Source organism: Plectropomus leopardus, chromosome 11 (assembly GCF_008729295.1).
Source record: "Plectropomus leopardus isolate mb chromosome 11, YSFRI_Pleo_2.0, whole genome shotgun sequence".
NCBI classification, from domain to species: domain Eukaryota; kingdom Metazoa; phylum Chordata; class Actinopteri; order Perciformes; family Serranidae; genus Plectropomus; species Plectropomus leopardus.
The window spans coordinates 1,309,695-1,324,289 of NC_056473.1; the positions used below are offsets into that span (position 1 = coordinate 1,309,695).

The following is a 14,595-nucleotide window of genomic DNA, read 5'->3' on the forward strand; positions in this document are numbered from 1 at the left end:
ACAGACAAAGTTTATGCTTGTGTGTCTTTGGGGTCTTACATGTTGTATATGTATTTTCTGTGCCTTGTCTAAGGCAGGTTCTTGGCTGCCCCCCAAATGCTCCGCCTTATTAATGCCACACGTAGGTGTTTTAAGTAACGTGCAGAAAAATGTGCAGGAGCGACGACGGTGAGACTGCAGCGACCTGACCAAAGAGTGTGAAGTTAAGTTGTAGCAGTGCCTTGTGTGTAGGCAGTTGAGGCTATTTCTCTGTGAACAGCCTTCTTGATATAACTCCCCATGGCCATAGTGCTACTCCCAGGTTTTTCCTTCCATCTGCTGATTGAAGTGGAGGAGGTTAACCCCAAAGTTAGCAAGCTAAATTAGTCACACATCGTAAACTAACCAGGCTCCCGGGCTCCCTTACGGTGAATTGTTAAGGTGAAGCAGCTATTTCCACTGTAATGACAATCTCAGCCACTCCTGAACAGATAATAGAGAAATGTCTGGCTGCTGAGTCTCTCTGACCAGGATTGCAACACTATGAGATTTTCATACTACTCTAATCGTCTTAGAAAATATTGCAGTGCTACGGCGTTACAGAAACATTGTTATCATCAGTCAGAATGACTTTTAAAGGAATGAAAACAGGAGGATTACTTTTGGTTGAACAAGTGTTTCATCGCTATCACTAAGTTTTGTAACCATATTTTAAAGTGGAAGTGTGTGTAAAAAGATTCCCTTATGAAAATAACTTGATTTTCCATCCATTTTTTTTTGCATCATCATAGATAAGCAAATGTACATGATATGACAATCATCAACTTTTGTATCACAGTATACCTTAAATGGTAAATGGACTGTACTTGTATAGTGCTTCTAGTTTGCTATTCTTATTGACCACTCAAAGCGCTTTCACACTTCATTGTCACATTCACCCATACACATTCATACACTGGTAATCGTGACTACCGTACAAGGTGCCACCTAATACCACAGTAATCATCCATATGTACTCACACTCTGATGAAGCTGCATCGGGAGCAATTCAGGGTTCAATATCTTGCTCAAGGATACTTCAACATGTTGACTGGAGGAGCCAGGGATTGAATTAGAGAATGACCTGCTCTACCTCTGAGCCACATCCACAGTCTTTTGCTTTATCACAAAAAAAATCAGTTCAAACTTAGTTTAGACACTGGTACTATTTTAAAAGTATCATTTTGGCACCAGTATCCAAAGAAATCCTAATATATCCAACCCTACTCTCTACACTCTAAAAATCAATCTCTGAAAAGTCAAATCCAAAATAAAGGATGACCAATCATCTTTTCCTAAAGTCCAGAGTGCAGTATTGACAAAAACACAGTTAAGTGTTATTCTGTCCTAGTTTGCCAGATAACAAAGATGCACTCAGAACTGGAGTCGACATAGATGCTTACTGACCGAGATGACTGTAAAAGTGCACAGACTACTGCCCCTGAGATAACAAGAGGAATGAGACTGTAGAAGGTCTAATGAAACAGGCTTTGAGGGAACACACACACACACACACACATGCACACACATACACACACATACACACAGGTACACAGCCATAAAACACAGGACACCAATACATTGTGCCACATCCACGCACACAGTGGGCTCAGACAGTGTCAGTACAATACCACCCCACAGTACATAATGATGTCAGTTCACTGGCACTGGAACACCGAGGAACTCATCACACACACAGACACACACACACACAGACACACACACACACTTTGGATTTTTTTCTGATGATACAACATCATCTGAGATAAAAACTGGCAGACTGGTGAGATTTACTGTTTGTTATTGTTTGTTTTGTTACATTGAATAACCCTCAACATTTCCTCATGCAGTCATGGATGAAACTGATCATCTAACTGAACCAAATCAGTCAGGGCTTACACCATGTTCACCGTGGTATCAATACAACACCTCTGTGTCTCTTCCCCTCTGTGTTCTTCAAGCCGTTTTCTCCCGCTAACCTCCTTTGCCCTTCGCTGTTGTCTCTGTCCTGTGTCTGGCAGCTTCGGCTCAATCTGTGTTTTTATCTGCCACACTCAAAGAGACAAAGCCCAGATGCCTCTTCCACTCACTCACAGCAGTTGATGAAGTATGTGTTTGCTTGTGAAACCCCAGAGAATCAAAGCCTCTACTTACAAGGAAAATTCCACCTAAAGAATTTATCCACATCACCACAGGACATATTTTTACAGTAAAGCTCCATCTGTCAAAGGTGACTGCAGGTAGTGTACTTCAGTGAGACTCTACTTATGTCCCACAGACCAAATCTAGCCCAAAATCGGGTGCATCTAAACCATTTTCTCATTTACAATCAACACAAGGTGCCAGAATGCATAAAATAGCATCAAAATAAAGCTTGTTTATTAAAAGAAGTGCCAGTGGAGGAACCAACACCCCAGAAAGAGGTCCAAGCTAAGACCCTAATGTCCAAAAACACTTCCCAATGATCTGCTCAACTTTTAAAGAGTAATGTGATGCAGCTGTTGTAGCGCCTGCTGCGTCATGAGGGAGCCAGTTCCTACTGACAAGCACATAGCCATAGCATCATGTGACCTAGAAAAACATGTCACATGTTTTGGTGCATTTTATTTTTGCGCAACTTAAGGGTTAATGGCAACCCACCCACAGATATGTTTTGTTAGTGTTGAGTGTATTTGCTTCAATGAAGAGCTTTGGCTTCATCAGCATAATGCTCCATGTTGTCTGTTCTGTTTCAGAGGCATTCTGTGCTGAGAAGATAACACTGCTTGGGTTTGTGTGTTGATCACATTTAAACATATAAAACATCACATTCATGTTTTCAACGGCCATTGAAAGCCCATGGACCTCATGGATGTTGTTTTTCTCCTCTCTCTTCTTCTCCTTACCCTCCCCCAACCTCCTCTCACTCTCTCCCTCCCTCCAACTGTGACCAGTTTATTAAATGGTGGCTGTGACCTTTGTGAGGCCACTGGAATGGAGCCACGAGGAGCATTAACATGAGAACAGAGACCAAACAACAGCACCTCTCTTCCTCCTGCTCCCTGTGTGTTGTTTTCCTCTTTTCATTACTTCCCATGTTCATCACTACTTCACAAATCCTTCATCTGCTGACAAAGATAATCAGAGAGATGTATATTTTCGTCACATTGTCTTCTCCTTCCCTATTTTGGATTGATAGAACACTTTATGATGCTTTTTACAGATGCCATCCTCATTTTACTTTTCAGGTCTGCTGAACTAAAAAGAAGAGCAAATTGTGGGCAACAGTGATGCTTAACAAATGTTTATATTGTATATATTGAACAAACTGCTCACTAAGCCCTGTTACTGTCACTATGCCTATCAAGCTTTCTGTTCACGCTTTGCAACAACAATAAGCCACTTGCAGTCATGTTATCCTCTTTGATTGAATTTTTAAAAGGTAGAAGAAGGTAGAGGTTAGATTTATTGGTCAGTTTTTAAACAATGATTAAAAAACGAAATTAAAGTTATCCTTGATCCTGTCCAGTCCAAGCTCCACAAACCTTTCCTGATGTCCATAGAAGAAAAGTCCTAAAGAAAAGTTGTGCTTCAGCAGAAGGAGCCATGGTGTTGAAAAACCATTGCTGAATGAGCTTTAATTGCATCTCATCCACTTTTTTCTCCCTCAAGGGGACATTAAACAGATGAACGCTTGGTAGAGGAACAGCTCTCGGTCCAAGTCGAGTCAGCCTCACCCTGATACTGGCTCTCCTATCTCTCTCTCATCGTCTGGTGCCTTCGGTTTCGTTTTATAAGTATACTTACTCTCTCTCATGTATTTGTATCTTTACATCTAGGAACTGTCCTCTACTGCCTCATCTTTGATTTTTTAAACATCTATTAAATAAACATATAGATAATGAACATTGTCCAACAAGTAGAGGACGTTGACATGAGTTTGGCTGTATACAACCCCAACAACCTCCACAGTATGTAAGTGGTCTGAAAGGGAAACCCAGGGCCAGAACCAGTCTGAAAGGACTCAGTGGCTATTCTTACATACACACCAATATCCTCCTATTATTCAAAATATGGCACTACTCTGAATTTGATACTGTCATATAAACAACATAGTCAGTGTAAATATTCCACATGACGCCATTTTTAGAATTTAGCATTTTCTGATTAAGACGTGGGATATGCCAGGATTATTAAGGTTCTCAGAGCATTATTTGGATATATATGGAGCCAATTTGCAGTTTGCAACAAACAGCCTCTCGTCTGTGTGTTGTCATGGATACGTTGTACACAAACCAACTTGCCAACAGTTTACAAAGCTGTGGGGTTACAGATGCATGCAAAAGAAACTCCTATTTCTGGTCAGAAGAAGAAACATTGCTGCTTATCAACATTATTAAGACTTGAATATGAACAGGTTTTTGGATATGAATATCGCAAATTTGGGGCGGCACAGTGGTGTCGTGGTTAGCACTGTTGCCTAACAGCAAGAGGTTGGAACGGGGTTCGGTCTGTGGGCAGGGGCCCTTCTGTGTAGAGTTTGCATGTTCTCCCCGTGTCTGCGTGGGTTCTCTCCGGGGTCTCCGTCTTTCTCCCACATTCGAAAGACATGCATGTAGGTTGATTGGTGACTCTAAATTGCCCTTAGGTGTGACTGTGTGCGTGAAAGGTTGTCTGTCTATACGTGTCAGCCCTGCGATAGTCTGGCGACCTGTCCAGAGTGTACCCTGCCTTCCGCCCGATGACAGCTGGGATTGGCTCCAGCCCCCCTGTGACCCTTGCGAGGACAAGCGGTTACAGAAAATGAATGAATGAGTATCGCAAATTTCACAGCGCCGACCTTTTCAAGAAGATGAAGTCAAACTGTGAAACTGTGATAAAATCTTAGCAAAGAAGTAAAATGACAAGCAGCTCCAGCTGTTGTACTTCATTATATTATGACATAATAAGCACCATGTTAGGGCACCTTAATCGGAGGATGCACAGCTGCATGTAAACTGGAGTGTAAGTGGAATATGTTACGGTGGCTGCCGTTGCAGCCACATTTCGGTGTGTTTTTTCCCTGTTGTTTTCTCCCTTTATGTTTTTTCTTCCCTGTGTGTCCTCTGTGTGTGTGTTTGTGTGTGTGTGTGTGTGTGTGTGTGTGTGTGTGTGTGTGTGTGTGTGTGTGTGTGTGTGCTGGTGGGCGTTACCCTGGTCGGTGGCTGAGACGCACCTGCTTCTAATCATCTCATCACCTGCTGTATATAACCCTGGAATCTCCACCGCTTCAATGCTAGATTGTTCTGGCTCGACCGGTGACTCTCGAGCCTCCTAAATATTTTTGATCGCTAGTGTTTTCGACCTCATGTTTTTTGCCTTGCCCTGTGCTTACTATTGTCTTCTTGTGTTTGCTCAGTTCCCCTACGTCTCACTGCAAGCCGACCACGCCACCGCTACCACAGACCTCCATGCCAATCATCTGCTGCAAGAAGCCTCTTGTCCTCCTCACTCAGCCTGTCCTCAACTCCAGCCTGCCTGCCTGCCCCCCCCCCCCATCCAGCCTTTGTCTGTGCTTCAATAAATCCTGTCTTTACACTACCACAACTCCTGTTTCTGCTTTTGGGTCCACCAGAAAACAAACCATAACAGAACAATCTGGCCACAATGGACCCAGCAGAAATAGAGCGACTACTCCAACATGTCATGAACAGGTGCTCTAGGACGTAATGGAGGGGTCCAGGGTCTAACCTGCTTGGCAGCTGCATGGAGTTGCCATTCCGCTCTCTTCCATCTCACCCAATGTCAACGCTCCTCCGTTTGCCTCGTCACCACCACCTGATCCGGCTGCCCCTCACCGCCAGCCTTGAGAACCTTTCATCCCTATACCAGTGCTGTATTCAGGTGATTTGGGTAGATGTGGTCAGTTTATTCACCAGTGTAACTTCCAACAGCAGCCTGTCACTTATGTGTCCGATAAATCCAAGATTGCTTTCATTATGAGTCTGCTGACTGACAGGGCTTCCATGTGGTCAGTTGCTATTGCTAAGCTTCTTTTTTTTTTTGCTCAAGTTTGTTTATTGAGTTTTAACCACACAATTATTACAAATAGAAATATCTCAAATGTCAAAATTGTGTCAAATATAAAAACATGTACAAAAACAAAAAGCAACAACAAAACAACCCCCCAGTCAACACATAATGATTGAGTTAAATATAAAATGCACACAGAGTAGAAAAATAAATAAATAAATTTTGAAATAAAAAAAACATTCCATCGCCATGGTCCTGGGCATAAAAGCAGTCAGTTTGGAACAACAGCAAAAAACAGTCCCTCAATGTGTTTGAGGAAAGGCCTCCAGCTTTTGTTAAATTTGTCAAGAGAACCATTTAACATGCACCTTATCTTCTCCATCTTAATAAAGTAAAGAATGACTTCCACTTCAACAAAATCAGGCGTCTTGCTAACAGGGTAGCAAATGCTACGAAGTCTGCCTTATATTTAGAGAGTGACAGAGTAGGGGGCAAAACCCTAAATAACGCTGTGAGGGCTGTCGATTCAAATTGTGTCGTGGTACAAATTGAAATGGAGTCAAATATTTGCAACCAATAAGAAGATAACAACGGGCATGACCAAAACATATGAATATGGGTGGCTGGAGCTTGGTGACATCTATCACTAGTGGGGTCAACATCATTATAAATTTTTGAGAGCCTGACTCGAGTTAAGTGTACCCAATGCAAGATTTTGCGCTGGGTCAGACCATGCCTAGCACAAATAGAGGAAGTATGAACCCGACACAAAGCAATATCCCAAAGATCCCCTGGCCGCAATGAATAAATAACATCATACAAACGTGAGATCATACCTTTTATGTCAGGAAATGGGGTTAATAATGAGTCAAAAGGTGAAGCCTCTGGCAGAGCAGGGCAGTAAGTGAAATTGCAGGTGAAATTGCGGATCTGTAAATATCTGACTATCTGACTCTGAATAACTGGTTGGGGTATGGATGAGTGCTGACAACGAGGCAGGTTTGGTGGAAGACACCTCTATGTTTAGCCAAGAAGGGGGAACAGGTAGTCCCTCAAGAAGGATCCATAGCTGAATTACTTTAAGGTTGGCCATCCAATAATAAAACTTAAAATTTGGCAGGGCAAGCCCTCCAAGAGATCTCGGCCTCTGCAACACTTCCCTACGCAGCCGAGGGGCCCTCCCATTCCATATAAACTCAGTGACAAAGCCATCTAGTTTATTAAAGAAGGTCTGGGGAATAAAAATAGGTAAACACTGAAAAAGGTAGGACAACTTGGGGAGAATGTTCATCTTAACAGCATTAACCCAAGCCACAAGGTACAAAGGTAACAAAGACCATTGCTGAAAATCTACCTGTATCTGAAATAATAAAGGTGTAAAGTAATATTTGAATAAGTCCTCAGATTTGTCTGTAACCTGAATACCAAGATATTTCAAACCAAACGGGACAACTCTGAATGGGAAATTCTGCGTAACATTACGAGCTGCATCATTAAGACGAAACAGCTCGCTCTTGTCTAAGATAAGTTTATACCTTGAGATACAGCCAAAAGAAATAAGAATATAAAGAGTGACAGGAACCGAAACAGATAAATTAGAAAGATATAAGAAGAAATCATCCGCATAAAGTGAGACTTTCTGTTCAAAGCCATTCCTGGTAACACCAGTTATATGGGGATCTGAACGTAGTGTCACAGCAAGTGCCTTGATAGCTATGGCACACAAAAGAGGGCTTAAATGGCAGCCCTGATGGGTGGAGCGATGAAAGGAAAATATTCTGAGCGTGTATTGTTCATTCTAACTGAAGCCATTGGGGATGAATAAAGGAGTTTTACCCAAGAAATAAACCCCCGACCAAAACCAAACTTCTCCATCGTATAAAATAAGTAACTCCACTCCACACGGTCAAAAGCCTTCTCTGCATCTAATGAGATCAGAGCTTCTGGCACAGATGAATCAATTTACCAGTCGATCTTCGTTCCTACCCTCACCTATGGTCATGAGCTTTGGGTAGTGACCGAAAGAACAAGATCGCGGGTACAAGCGGCCGAAATGAGTTTCCTCCGTAGGGTGGCTGGGCTCTCCCTTAGAGACAGGGTGAGAAGCTCGGTCATCCGGGAGGAGCTCGGAGTAGAGCCGCTGCTCCTCCGCATTGAGAAGAGCCAGATGAGGTGGCTCGGGCATCTAATTAGGATGCCTCCAGGACGCCTCCCTGGTGAGGTGTTCAGGGCACGTCCCACCGGTAGGAGGCCCCGGGGAAGACCCAGGACACGCTGGAGAGACTACGTCTCTCAGCTGGCCTGGGAACGCCTCGGGGTCCCCCGGGAAGAGCTGGATGAAGTGGCCGGGGAGAGGGAAGTCTGGGTTTCCCTGCTTAGGCTGCTGCCCCCGCGACCCGACCCCGGATAAGCGGAAGAAAATGGATGGATGGATGGGGTTTAACGTCAATATTTAAGAGACTAATTGGACGGTAACTTGAACAAGCCAAGGGATCTTTATTCTTTTTTAGAATTAATGAGATTGTTGCTTGATTAAGAGTCTGAGGTAATTTACATGGGTTAAATGATTCATTAAACATCTCAATCAAAAGCAGTGCTAACTTACTGTATCATAAAAAGTCTTAAAGAATAAGAGTTCATAATAAGAATATTTCGACTTAAATAAAAGGTCCTCCACTGGGTTAGTGGAAAGAACATCAAACTCCGCCTGAAGAGAGAGGCGCTCTTTATATATGTTAGGGTATGGTGAGTAAACATAAATGTTATCAAGCTGCATGATTCGTTGACTTAATTCTTGTAGTTTTTTCCTCCTTTGTCGATCCTCATAACTGACATATAAAATAATCTCACCTCTTATGTATGCCTTAAAGGTCTCCCAAAGAAGAGATGCTGATACCCCCAGAGTCCTATTGACAGCAAGGAAGAAATCTATTTGATTGGATACAAACTTAACAAAATCTTCATTGGGCAAAAGCCGTGTGTTTAGACGCCAAAGGGGGCGTGTATTATCACGTTCCTTTATATGCAAGTCCAGTGTAATTGGAGCATGATCTGATATTAAAATAGGTTCATATGAACATGACTGAATTGAATGAAGTAGTCGGTTATCTATAAGAAAATAATCAATCCGGGTGAATGAATGATGGACGTGAGAAAAAAAAGAATATACTCTACTAGATGGATTAAAAAATCGCAAGGGGTCAGAAACAGAGAACTCATCCATAAAGTTCAAAATAGTTTTGGAAAACCTCGAAGGCACAGCAGGTCTGGCAGATGAGCGATCCAACACCGAATCATTGATTCAAACCCTTACAGTTCCAGCTAACTAATTTGAGTCCTGCCCCTGACTGCTGCAATGATCTAAAATGAGTCATATGCTAAGTAAGCAAGAGAATTGGCGTATACAACACAAAACAAGGGAAAAAACGCGTCCCAATCCCACCCCCGATGCTGAAGCGCCACCCCGAACAAGACGCAAGCAAAACCCACAAGTTAGAGAAAACATCCTAACATGCTCCGTGGCAATACCAAAACCTAGTGCCTCCTAGAGCTTGTTATGATAAGAAGTAAAGTGATACAAAATCAGACACAGTTATAAACATTTGTAAAGTGAAAGCAATTCAAGTAGAACTGGCATGAGTAAAGCAGCTTACCAACTGAATGCAAAAAAAGAACGTAAACAAGCCACTTGTTTAGACAACTAGTTAACTGTCAAACAGTAGCACCAGAAGTGGCTCCAGTCTTAATGTTTGCCTTCACAAAGTTCATTGCAGCGACCGGGTCTGCAGAGATATGTGTGGCTCCACCAGGCAGAGAAATCCTGAGAATGGCAGGGAATCTCAAGCCGAACTTCACCCCAGGACATGAGTGTAGATGGCGCTTGATGTCCGCGAAAGTAGTGCGTTTCTTGGCGACAGATGAAGTGTAGTCAGGAAAAAGGAACAGTCTCTTACCCTGGTACAGGAGAGGAGAGTTCCGAGAAGCTTCTCCGGCCCTACGCAAAATGTCATTCCTCACATGGAAAAAGTGCACTCTGATAACAAAGGGCCAGGGCTGTTCACCCTCCTTGGGTTTGGGCCAGAGTACACAGTGAGCGCAGTCGAGCAGGGGTACCTCATCCAGACGCAGGGAATCCTTCAGCAGCTGGGCAACAAATTCGGTCCGGTGGTCACCCTCTAGCACTCCGACCAGCCTTAAGTTGTTCCTCCTCGCTCTCCCCTCCAAATCCTCGCATTTATCCACCAGTGTTTTGACTTGAACTTTAAGCGTGGCAACCATAGATTCTAATGTGGTTAATAGATCACTGTGGTCCGTGCGCGCAAATTCCAAATCACATATAGCTTGGTCATGAGTGCTGAGTTTTTGTTGGATCGGTTCAATAGAATGCTTCAATTCCTCCCGTACTGAAGAGATCTCAGTCGGCAAGTCGGAGGACAGCAAGTCTATTTTACTGCAAATATCCCCTTTTAATGCATCCAGCATAGCTTGTAAATATTCTATGTTTGGGGCGCACAGAGAGCCAGCAGCATCTCTCGGCAGCGAGACAGCCTCACCTGAGTGCGAGGCCTTCATGCGGCCTGTACGTGAAGAGTCCACTTTCATACGTGAAGTCGCCATCAGTGGTCAAAGTATACCAAAAAGTGTACCTAATAAATCCAAATCCGAGCCCAGGTCCAAATAAATGAAAAAAACTGCGCCAAAAAGTTACATTTATCACAAACTCATGGAGCAATAGAGAGACACGTCCTACATACTCAATGCTCAACAGCGCCCCACTATTGCTAAGCTCTCCTATTTGTCAGACCTATAGTGCTTTTGTGGCCGAGTTGCTTAAGGTTTTTGACCAGTCTGTTCAGGGCAAAGAGACAGTCGGCGCCTATTGCAGTTAAGCCAGGGAAGTAATTCTGTGGTGAATTACACCATTGATTTTCTTATTTTGGCTGCTGAGAGTGGGTGGGATGACAAGGCTTTGTTGGGAGTTTTTACTAAGGGATTATCTGAGAGTTTTAAGGACGAGTTACCCGCCAGGGATGAAACCACCTCCCTTGAAAACCTTATTCCTCTTGCCATCTGCCTAGATAATAGGTTACGTAAGCGAGGTAGGGAGAAGGCTAGCTCAGGGACCACCACTAGCTCTCATCCACTCAGAAGGCCTAAAGTGACTCTACCACCTGTGCCACCACCTGTGCAAACCTCCCTACCTGATGTCTGACAAGCCCATGCAGCTTGGCCGGATGAAATTAACTCCACAAGAGAGACAAAGACACCTCCAGCAGAGGCTATGTATTTACTGTGTGGAGTCTGGACATTTCCTCTCCCCCCAACTGCCAAAAGGGCAGGCTCATCACATTTCAGGAGGACTCTGATGAGCCAAGCCTCCAGGGAACCCCCCCAGGGTTCAACCCCAGGGCTCCCTCCACTGGCCTCAACATTCACTCCCCCTTCAGGTACTCATAGACTCTGGTGCTGATGACAATTTCATTGCCTCTGATGAAGTTATGCAAGCTGAGATCCCTTCTGGGACTCTCCCCGCCCCTAAGGAAGTTTTTGTCCTTGACTGTTAGCCCACATGACCCATCGGACTGTCTCTCTGATGCTTCACATTTCTGGTAACCATAGTGATTCCATTTCTCTGTACATCATTCCCTCTCCGTTAGCTCCAGTGGTCCTCGGGTTACCTTGGTTAAGACTACATAACCCAATCATAGACTTGGCTGTTTCCAAGATTGTTAGTTGGAGCTTTTTTTTTTTTTTTTGCTATTCTCACTGCCTATGCTCAGCTAATTCTGTTCACTCGCTTATGACTGCCTGTAAGCCTGAAGACATCGACCCCTTCTCTGTTCCTCCTGACTACCATGACTTAAGCAAGGTCTTTAGTAAACACCAGGCTCTGTCTCTCCCACCTTACCGACCATATGACTGTGCTATAGACTTACTTCCTGGTTCTTCACACCCCACTAGCCAACTGTATAATGTCTCCCGACCTAAACGAGAGGAAATGGAAAAATACAAAAATGACTCTAGCTGCTGGTCTCATCCACCCGTCCTCCTCACCAGTGGGGGCTGGTTTTTTCTTCTTTGCCAGAAAAGACACCTCTCTTCGCCCTTGTATTGACTACCATGAGTTAAATGAGATCACAGTGAAGAATAAATATCCCCTACCACTCACTGACTCTGCTTTTGATTTCTTGCAACAAGCTGCCGTCTTCTCCAAATTGGATCTTCGGAACGCCTACCATCTCGTCCAGATCCAAGAAGCAGATGAATGGAAGACGGCATTCAACACCCCCCTCTGTCATTTTGAGTACCAGGTAATGCCTTTTGGTCTCACTAATGCCCCAGCAGTCTTCCAGGCCCTCATAAATGACGTACTCCATGACATGCTCAACCAATTCATGTTCATGCATTTGGACGATATCCTCATCTTCTCCCCCAATCAAGAAGAGCATGTTGAACTCATACGGCTTGTACTCCAGAGGCTGCTTGGGAACAAACTCTTCGTCAAAGCTGGGAAGTGTGAGTTTCACGTCCCCACAGTGAGCTTCTCGGGATTTGTCATCAGGTGAGGACGGACCCAGCCAAGGTGCAGGTCGCAAACTGGCTGGTTACCATTATCAGGAACATCTTCAAAGGTTCCTCGGCTTTGTTAATTTTTACCGCAGGTTCATACACTACTACAGTCGTGTGGCTGCACCCCTCACCCTATCCACCTCCACCAAGAGCCCTTTCTCCTGGCCCCCTGATGCAGACTCGGCCTTCTCCCGCCTTAAGGAGTTGTTTTCCTCAGCGCCCATCTTCTCTCACCCGGATCCTGTGCTACAGTGTGTTGTGGAGGTGGACCCCTCTGATACCAGGGTGGTGGCCGTCCTCTCCCAACGATCTCCTGATGACCATAAACTCCATCCGTGTGCATTTGTCTCCCACCACCTTTCTCCAGCTGAGAGTAACTTCAATGTTGGCAATAGAGAGCTGTTGGTTGTTATGCTTGCCCTCCGGGAGTGGAGGCACTTGCTGGAGGGGGCAGCCCATCCCTTTATGGTTTGGACAGACCACAAGAACCTTTCCTACTTGTGTTCTGCCAAATGACGCAACTCCCGACAAGCCTGGTGGGCTCTGTTTTTAGCACGTTTAAACTTCATGCTCACCTACCACCCTGGTTCCTGAAAGGTCAAACCAGACGCCCTCTTCTGACAATTCTCTACACATAAAGAGGAAGGACCTGCTGAGAACATCATCCCTTCATCCTGTATGGTGACTGGCGCTGAGTAGGAGGTAGAAGAGCACGTTCAGCAGGATGTTCTACGCACACAACCTCATCCTGACAACTGTCCCCCTGGTCGTCTGTTTGTCCTGAGTCTGCTTGTTCCAATGTTCTTCAGTGGAGTCATTCTTCTATATTAGCCTGCCATCCCGTACTCAACAGAACCCTATTCCTCATTCGTCAATGCTTCTGGTGGCCTACCATGCACATTGACACTAAAGGTTTTGTTTTTGCCTGCACTGTCTGTGCCCATAGTAAAGCATCCTGCATCCCCTATCTGTCCCCCACTGTCCCTGGTCCCACATTGCCATGAACTTCATCACCAGACTTACACCCTCAGAAGGTAACACGACTATTCTCACTATTGTTGACCGTTTCTCTAAGGCTGTCCATTTTGTCCCTCTCCCCAAGCTCCCATCTTCCCTAGAGACAGCAGACCTCTTGGTTACTCACATGTTCTGGCTTCATGGCATCCCGGTGGACATTGTTTCGGACCGAGGTCCCCAGTTTGCGTCACAAGTATGGAAGGCGTTTTGTCAGGTACTTGGTGTTGAGTCTATCCTCAGGTTTCCACCTGCAGACTAACGGGCCAGACAGAGCGGGTCAACCAGGACCTAGGAACAGTCCTCCGATGTGTCACTGCCAGACATCCTGCCTCATGATCCTCCCATCTCCGGTGGATTGAGTACTGCCACAATGCCCTGATCAGCTTGGCCACAGGTATGTCACCATTCATGGCAGCTTATGGATTCCAGCCCCCATTGTTCCTCACATAGGAGACTGAGGTGGTGGTCCCGTCAGTCCAGGAACATTTTCGGCACTGTTGACTCCCGCAAGCTGACATCCAGGTACATTGGCTCCTATGAAATTTATAAGGTCATTAACCCCTCTGCTGTGAGTTTGAAGCTTCCTCCTGCTCTAAAGGTGCACCCTGCCTTTCATGTCTCCGTCCTGAAACCGGTCTCATCCTGGTGGGTGTTACCGTGGTCGGCGGCTGAGACGCACCTGCTTCTAATCATCTCATCACGTGCTGTATATAACCCTGGACTTTCCACCACTTCGATGCTAGATTGTTCCATCTCTACCAGTGACTCTCAAGCCTCCTAAATATTTTTGAGAGCATAGAACCAGAGCCTTCAGCTACCATGCTCCTCTCCTATGGAACCATCTTCCAGTTTCGATCAGGGAGGAAGACACTGTTTCAACTTTTAAGGGTAGACTGAAGACCTTCCTCTTTGATAAAGCATATAATTAGGGCTGGCTCAGGTTGCCTGGACCAACCCATAGTTAGGCTGACTGCCGGGGGGCTTCCTATGATACGCTGA

General features: G+C 44.8%; 1 protein-coding gene across 7 annotated transcripts in view; it reads right to left on the reverse strand.

Moving 5' to 3' along the window:
* ndrg4 (NDRG family member 4) overlaps positions 1–14,595 on the reverse strand; it is an 82,249-nt gene that overhangs the window by 39,485 nt on the left and 28,169 nt on the right. The gene's annotated exons all lie outside the window — the stretch shown is intronic.